The sequence below is a fragment of the Gopherus evgoodei genome, chromosome 3 (assembly GCF_007399415.2).
Source record: "Gopherus evgoodei ecotype Sinaloan lineage chromosome 3, rGopEvg1_v1.p, whole genome shotgun sequence".
Classification (NCBI taxonomy): domain Eukaryota; kingdom Metazoa; phylum Chordata; order Testudines; family Testudinidae; genus Gopherus; species Gopherus evgoodei.
In genome coordinates this window covers 2,205,516-2,213,893 of record NC_044324.1, presented here as the reverse complement: position 1 = coordinate 2,213,893, position 8,378 = coordinate 2,205,516, and the positions used below count along the sequence as shown (strand labels likewise).

Sequence of the window (8,378 nt, the reverse complement as noted above, 5' to 3'; positions counted from 1 at the left end):
CCTGTATGTGTTCGGTGCCTAGCACAATGGGGCCCCAATCTTGATCCTCTAGGTGCTACCGTAATTCTGCTAATAATAATAGTTCACAGTAACAACCAGGAGATGCACTGTGAATTAATTACTTGCTGATATGATAGTTAATGAACATGCAAAGGCTATTGCATTGCATATGATACTTACTTAATTTAAGTAACTGTAGTTTAGCTTGTAATTCAAGCCTAGCAAAATGTGACAATATTTTGAAACCAATGAAATCTCGCTAATACAAAACCTCACAACTGCTCTCTACTATAAAAGCTTTGAGGTTGGGGAGAGACTATATAAAGGACTTGATCACTAACTTTAAACATTTGAAGATCCCATTCAAGTTGACGGGACTACTCATGCTTAATGTAAATGTGTCCTTTGCAGGTCAGAGAGGAATGTTCAGGGTCGAGCCCAGACTAGTAAGTTTCTCCTTCTCTTGGTGAATGGAAAGAGGAGCTTTTTTGTCTCTAACTGTGACTAAAGTTTTTTCTGCCCTCATGTAAAAACACATAGCCTCGATACCCCAGCCCCAAATGTCATTGGTCAGGCTGTTTTCTGAGCATAACCTTGTAAATCATTCAGGTTCTGGAAGTTTGACTTTTTCTATAGGAATGGGTCTCATCAAAAACTCATCCCTGGGAAGGGAAAAAGAATTACCAGTAATTCTTTTCTCCAAAGGTACATGGTCATAGTAGATCCACTTTCACCCACTTGCTTCCTGTGAGTCGTCAGCCGTGTTGCTAGAAAAGGAACTGACAATTGAGGGCTGGGGCATTCTGACTCTGCCTTCAAGTCACATGACTGCCGCTCTGCTCAGAGTTTTATATATTCTCAGTTTACTAGTCAGCTCCACCAGTCTGTCCATTGGAGGCACAGAGCTGGCAGTTGGAACATCTTATAGCTGCATGCTGCCCAAGATCAAGTACTGCAGGTAAATAACCTTTCTTTTTATCTAGCTTAGTGACTTACCCAATCCTTAAATTCCTCCCCCCAGTCTTGGTGCTCCAATTTTGCTAAATTCAGGTGACATTCACTGCATTATGTGATTTTTCTCAATAGTGTTCTTAATGCAGGCAAGAGACAATCGCCTTTGTAATACACTCTTAAATACAGTAAGACTTGTTTTAGAGAAGTTTTCCTAATGACAGTAATTAATAATTACTAGGTTTAACAATTTACTTCTCTTTAGCCTTTATTGCTTTATTTCCCTGCAGTTTTGCATTATTAAATGTTCTACATTGTTCCTAATTTGAGGGGGAAATTATGTCAAAGAGGTTTTTTTGTTTTTTCTTTCCCTTTCTCCTCCCCTCTCTCCCTAGTTCTGAAGGTCTTAACTTGGCCCTGAGCTATTTATAGCAATTTCAGCAATATTTTCTTGCATAATAAAAAAAAAACCTGATTTCCCCCCCCCCCCCCCCCCGGGATAAGGGCAGTAATGTGACTGTAGTCGTAGTTTTGGCATGTAGTGTCAACAACTTATAGTTACTTGACACTGATGCAGATATTAAATAGGTATTATGCTTTCCCTTGTATTCTAAGGATTCTTTAATCTCTGTTAAAAGCAAGAGAGAGTCCTGTGGCACCTTTAAGACTAACACATGTATTGGAGCATAAGCTTTCGTGGGCGAATACCCACTTCGTCAGATGCATAATCTCTGTTTTTGTTTAAGGGGGGACGGGCATCAGGACACACTTGATATTTGAAATGTCTCTAAGAAAACTAGAGATGTGTTTAAACCATGATGCATGTTTCTCTTGTTCTTTAATACAGAATTCTTTAGTTTACAAGTACAGCTTCTCTTTCCATTCAATAATCTTTTGTTTGTTTGGTCCTGCCATGAGGGCAGGGGACTGGACTCGATGACCTCTCGAGGTCCCTTCCAGTCCTAGAGTCTGAGTCTATGAGTTGTTGCAGGCTTTATTTATTAAATAGTAGGTGGTAAATTTTCAGACTGAAGTATGATCTTTAAGTTTAAGAAACTTCTAATGGACAACTGAAAGGTTTGCTTCTTAAGTCCTACTTTCAGACCATGACTCTAGTATGAGAGATACACAACCCTGAACTTGTCTCTTTGGACCAGATCCTGCAAAAGTTTAAGTATCTGTTTAATTTTACACACTATGAGAAATCCCACTGAAATCAATAGAATTTTTCAGTGCATAAAGTTTAAATGTAAAAATTATTTGAGGTATTTAGGGCCTTGATAAATAAGTGGAGGAAGACCCTCCTTTCAGATGTCATGGTATCCTCTTGCACAGAGGATACCCCTTCCAGGGAGGGGACCCCAGTTATTATAAACAGACGGGTAATAGTTGGATTTGTGATGACTAGGAGAAGCTCCTGGTGAATTGCCTGCTGGGTGCAAAGGTTGCAGACTTCTCAAGACATCTAGATAGATTTATGTGCTGGGGAGGAGGTTGTGATTGTGTCATAGCAGGTACCAGTGACATAGGGAAAGGTGGGACAGAGATCCTGGAGGCCAAATTTAGAATGCTAGGTAAGAGACTAAAGTCCAGGACCTCCCTGGTAGCATTCTCTCAAATGCTTCTAGTGCCATGTAGAGGGCCAGTTAAACAGGCAGAACTGCAGAATCTTAACATGTGGCTGAGATGACTTTTGGAGGAGGGATTTAGGCTTAAGAATTGGAGAACCTTTTAGGAAAGGATGGACTCCACTTAAACAAAAACAGAACCTGTTCACGTTGCTGATATGTAGAATTAAAAGGGTCCTAGAGGAGTCTTTAAACTGAGTGCTGGGGAAAGGAGCAAACAGCTCAGAGAGGGATCCCTTGGGGGAGGATTTATTAAAGGGGATACTCTATATCCTAGTAAAGAGGTGAGGATAGATGCTGATAAAGTACAGATAGGAACTGAAGAGAAACAGTCAAATGAGTCCCATTCAGTTACATTACATGAAGACACACCACTAAATATTGACCAGTTTAATAAATGTTTGCATAAAAATGGTAGGAAGAAATACTAGGATGGGTAAACTTCAGTGAATGGTATTAAATGAGGATATTGATACAAAAGGCACCATAGAAACTTGGTGGAACAATTATAATCAATGGGGCACAGTTATACCAGGGTACAAAATCAGAGGAATGACCGAGTAGGTTGTGCTGATGGAGGAGTGGCACTATATGTGAAAGAGCATAGTCAAATATAGTAAAAATCTTAAGTGAAGATACTGTAGAATCTTCATGGATAGAAATTCCCTGCTTGAATATTAAGAATATAGGAATATGCTACTGACCAGAATGGCGACTGTGAAATGTCCAGGGAGATGAGAGCATTTACTCAATAAGAAATGAGAGATTTCAACTATCCCCTATTGATTCCAGATATGTCACCCTAGGATGGGATGTAGCAAGAAAAAATTTCTAGACACCATAAATGTCCGCTTCTTGGAGCGGCTGGTCCTAGAACCCAGAAGGGGATGGACAATTCTTGATATAGTCCTAAGTGGAGTACAGGATCTGATCCATGAGGTGAATATAACTGAGCTGCTTGGTAATAGTGATGATAATGTAATTAAATTTAAACATCCTTGTAGGGAGGAAAACACCAAAGAAACCCACCACAGTAGCATTTAATTTAAAAAAGAGCTACTTTTTAAAAGAAGAGGGGGGCTAGTTAAATGGAAACTAAAAGGAACAGTCACAAGGGTGAAATGCCTGCAAGCTGCATGGAAACTATTTTCAAAAACATTGAAATAGAGGCTCAGACTAAATGTATACCCCAAATTATGAATGAAAGTGTAAGAGGACCCCCCAAAAAAGGCCACCATGGCTAAACAGCAGGGTAAAGAAGGTGGCTAAAGGCAAAAAGGCATCCTTTAAAAACTGGAAGTCACATCCCACTGAGGAAAATAGAAAGGAACATAAACTCTGGCAAGTAACGTATAATAAGGCAGGCCAAAAATGAATTTTGAAGAGCAACTAGCAAGAAACAAAATCGAACCACAAAAAAATTAAGTACATCCGAAGCAGGAAGCCTGCCAAACAATCCGTGGAGTGACTGGATGATCAAGGTGATAAGGAGCCCTCAAGGAAGACAAAGCCATTGAAGAGAAGCTAAATTTAATTCTTTGCATCAGTCTTCAATGCAGAGGATGTGAGGGAGATTCCCACACCTGAGCCATTCTTTTTAGGTGACTGATCTGAGGAACTGTCCCAGATTGAAGTTTCAGTAGACAAGATTTTGGAACAAATTGATAAATTAAACTATAAGTCACCTGGACCAGACAGTATTCATCCAAGAGTTCTGAAGGAACTCAAATCTGAAATTGCAGAACTACTAACTATGGTATGTAACCTATTGCTTAAAAAGCCTCTGTACTAGATGACTACTGGGTAGCTAATGTAATGCCAGTTTGTTTCCCTTTTTTAAAGGCTCCAGAGGTGATCCTAGTAATTGCAGACTCGTAAGGCTAATTTCAGTACCAGGCAAATTGGTTGACACTATATAGTAAAGAACAGAATGATCAGGCTGATTATAAAAACTGAATGGTATCAGTTGATACAGTGTTCTTGAACTGTCAGAAAACACTTGTCAAAGACTGTCAGTTGTTTGCATGCATGTTCTCTCTGCATGGTGCCTGTACAGGATCCTTCAATCAAATGGCCCAAGGAGTCCGCAGACTGTTCAGTGTTGAAGGCATTCAGCCAGGTTTATTCCTGGCAAAGCACAGTATTAGTGCCATATACGTGCTCCAGGCATATTCAATACATGTATGCCCATGACAATGGACCAGCTCAGTGAGCGGCAGGACTTTCTGATTTTTTTCCCCCTGGCCAGATACCCCCTCTGTGACCCCTCTTTTATACACTGATACAAACATGTTACATATTGCCCCTCTGATGTGATTAGTTACCATCCTTTACTTTGCACCTGTAGGCTCAATCAAAATGTCTCTATCCATCATCCTGTCATCCTGATCTTATCTTTAGGAGGGGTCAGTGTGTCCCTGTATCATCTTCGGGGGAGTGTGTTTACACCATAAACTTATATCGGGGTGTTCTGGTGCCATCCTTCTGGAATGTGTTTAGGTGAATACAAACACTCCTAGGCACTGAGTATTTTTGCAGTGCCATTCCTGTTCTTGCCAAGCTCATGTATTGGATAGTGAACCTGCAAGCAGGCATCTGCTTTGTAACCAGGCCTGATTTTTTTTGCTTATAGCTAGTTTCTCAACAGGGCCTTATGCCAGGTCTCAGGTTCTCTTCCTGCTACAAAAAGGTCCCACTCCAAAAGATCATAAGCAAACTAAGCAGTCATGGGATAAGAGGGAAAGTCCTCAAGAATTTAAGACAGGAAACAAAGGAAAGGAATAAATGGTCAGTTTTCACAATGGAAGGAGGTAAATAGCATGGTCCCCCCCTCCCCCCCCCCCGGCTCTGTACTGGGACCTGTGCTGTTCAACATATTCATAAATGATCTGGACAAGGGGTTTAAACAGTGCAGTGGTAAAGTTTGCAGACTAGAAAAGGTTAGTCAAGACAGTGAAGTCCAAAGCTTGCTATGAAAAGTTGCAAAGAGATCTCGCAGATCTGGGTGACAAAATAGCCAAAGAAATTCAATGTTAATAAATGCAGAGTAGTACGCATGGGCGTAGTGGAGAATAGTGGGGTTTAAATTAGATTTTACCACTCAAGCCACTGATCTTGGCATCATCATCATGGATAGTTTTCTGAAAACATCTGCTCAATGTGCAACGGCAGTCAAAAAAGCTAACAATGTTAGGAACTAATAGGAAAGGGATAGATAACAAAACAGAAAATGTTGTCATGCCACTATATAGATCCATGGTACACCTTTGAATACTGCATTCTGTTCTGGTTTGCCCCATCTCAAAGATGTGTTGGAATTGGAAAAGGTTCTAAGAACAGCAACAAAAATTATTAGGGGGATGGATCAGCTTCCGTATTAGTCCCAGTCATTTTAATCTCTCCTGTTCATCTTAGAAAAGATATAACTAAGGTGGGGATATGATAGGGGTCTGGAAAATCAGGGTTAGTACAGAGAAAATGAATAAGAAAGTGTTACTTACTACTTAACATAACACATGAACTAGAGGTTACCCAGTGAACTTCATAGGCAGCAGGCTTAAAACAAAAGGAAGTAGTACTTTGCACAGTCAGCCTGGGGGACTTGTTGCTAGGGAATGTTGTGAAGGCCAAAAGTATAACTGAGTTCAAAAAGATTTATGGAGGATAGATCCATCAACGGCTATTAGCCATGATGGTCAGGGACACAACCCCATGCTCAGGGTATCCCTAAACCTCTTGATTGCCAGAAGCTGGAGCTGGATGATAGAATGAATCACTGAAGTATCTGACACAGGCCACTGTTGGAAGACAGGATACTGGGCTAGATGTGCCATTGTTCTGATCCAGTTTGGCCATTCTCATATTCTTAAATTTTTTGAATGTTTTGTTTTAAAATGTATTTAGATTTTAACATAATTTAAGATATGAACCCATAGAAATGCTTGTGGGAGTGTACTTCTTATCCATGACATCAAGAATAGACTTCACAGATTTTTGAAAAACATGTACAAATGTGTGTTTCATTGTCACGGTATAAAGACATTTGAATATCTTCCATTTATAAACTACTTAATCTCTGGATTCAAATGTCTTAGATTCTGTGTGTAATATAGCAATTTGTAATCAGGTACCTTTTATCTTACTGTTAAGGATTTGGATTGAAGATGTCGGTGGGTGTTGATATCAGGTGTAAATTTATGACTACAGTTAATCATTGGTACTGATGGAAAAAGCAAACTTGTTTTGAGTACAAGGAGGGTGAGGTGAACCTGTGACCATAATAAATCCAAACAGTTTTTACTTGAGGATTTGACTCGACACAGATTAATTCTACTCCCCTTTCTGATCCCAAAGGAGACTGGGACTGAGCTACCTTACAAAAAAATTAATCTCTCTAGAGATTTGAGGAATACTGACATTTCTGTTCTTCAGCTCTGATAAGACAACTTGAGGGCTCATAATTGTGCTGGTAATTGATCTTCACCTGAATAGAGACATGCTGCTGGGTGACTGTCTAGTGATTAAGTGTGGGTATCTAGTTTATGTATCAAGTTGCACAAAGATAGCAGAGAATACTGCTGTGCAAGGTTAGACCATGTAATTTGAGGTTTGGGTTGTTTTAATTAGAATTATAAAGGTTGCATATTGCTTCAGAATCTCAGGCATCCATGAAAAACCTGCTGAACATTTAACTTGATCAGTATGAATCCAGTGACAAGACACACAGTTCAGTTCAATTAATGAGACTTCATTGAACTATGAAAGTGTTGCAAAAGAGTAAGGAAAAACAGACCCCTGTTAGAGGCAGGTATAGTTTGCTGAGGATGGAGTTACATGCTATGTTTTCTGTTTGATTCCCCACTGTCCATTTGTCATAAAGGTCAATTCCTGATCCAAGAGCAAGTTGCTATGTGTTGCAACACACCACTGCTAGTCTGTAATATGGTTGTTACATATAGATTTCATACTAGTGGATAAAATCTTAAATTTCAGATAGCTTATAATAATCTTCAACTCACCCAAATCTGGGGACCATGACTGTCATTCAGCTATATCCCACTATTACACTTTATTTCCCAGACTTGCTTGTAGTAGAATTATACACGTATCCAGGGGCTTGCGCTATATCACAATTGCAGATAAACATAGGCCACACTGGATGTTTGTTCTTTAGGTGCAATTTACTGTTTTAATACACAATGACGCTTTCATTTTTTTCCCTCCTGGCTTTCACTGTACTGAAAGAAACTATATTTTGCAAGTCTAAACTTTAAAAATAAAAGATTGCAAAAGACTTTTGGGGAAATTCTTTATCCAGTGAATGTCCACTGTAATCCTTGGGTTCCCAAATAGGCACTACTGCACAATTAAAGTCTGGGTGACCTCACCAATATGTTATGCCCGATATCCTAATTTCCTGCAATATAAAACGCTTGCTCCTAAAGAACTGTGTGGTAACTTATAACTGTAGGCAGTTTCATTTTTCATAGCCTTAGACGAGGCCTGGTTATGCAGTCTGGCTTTCTGGGAATAACTGTGTCAGCAGGGAGCTGTGCAGCCTGGAAAAACCCTGGGACGGGGGAGAGGTGTGTGGCTACCCAAGAAAGGTGGGGACTGAGCAGTCCTTGAGGGATCCCAGAAGAGAAATACAGGTACAGTTGCCTTGACCTATGGGGTATAGGGTGGCAGTGTGTGTGGGGTGTATGACAGTGTGAATTACCGTAAGTGCAAACAGCAGTGAAAGCAAGTACCGCAGAAGGGGAAAGCACAGAGAAGTCTTGTTGTCCTATGGGGAAAGGG

At 40.0% G+C, this 8,378-nt stretch overlaps 1 protein-coding gene across 2 annotated transcripts in view; it reads left to right on the top strand.

Moving 5' to 3' along the window:
• Positions 1 to 896: 896 nt before the first annotated feature.
• Positions 897 to 8,378, top strand: part of VDR (vitamin D receptor) — a 95,637-nt gene continuing 88,155 nt past the window's right edge. For both annotated transcript variants that reach the window (XM_030554473.1, XM_030554474.1), the window contains exon 1: positions 897 to 958. The gene's annotated coding sequence lies outside the window, so the exon portion shown is untranslated. The remainder of the gene's footprint in view (positions 959 to 8,378) is intronic.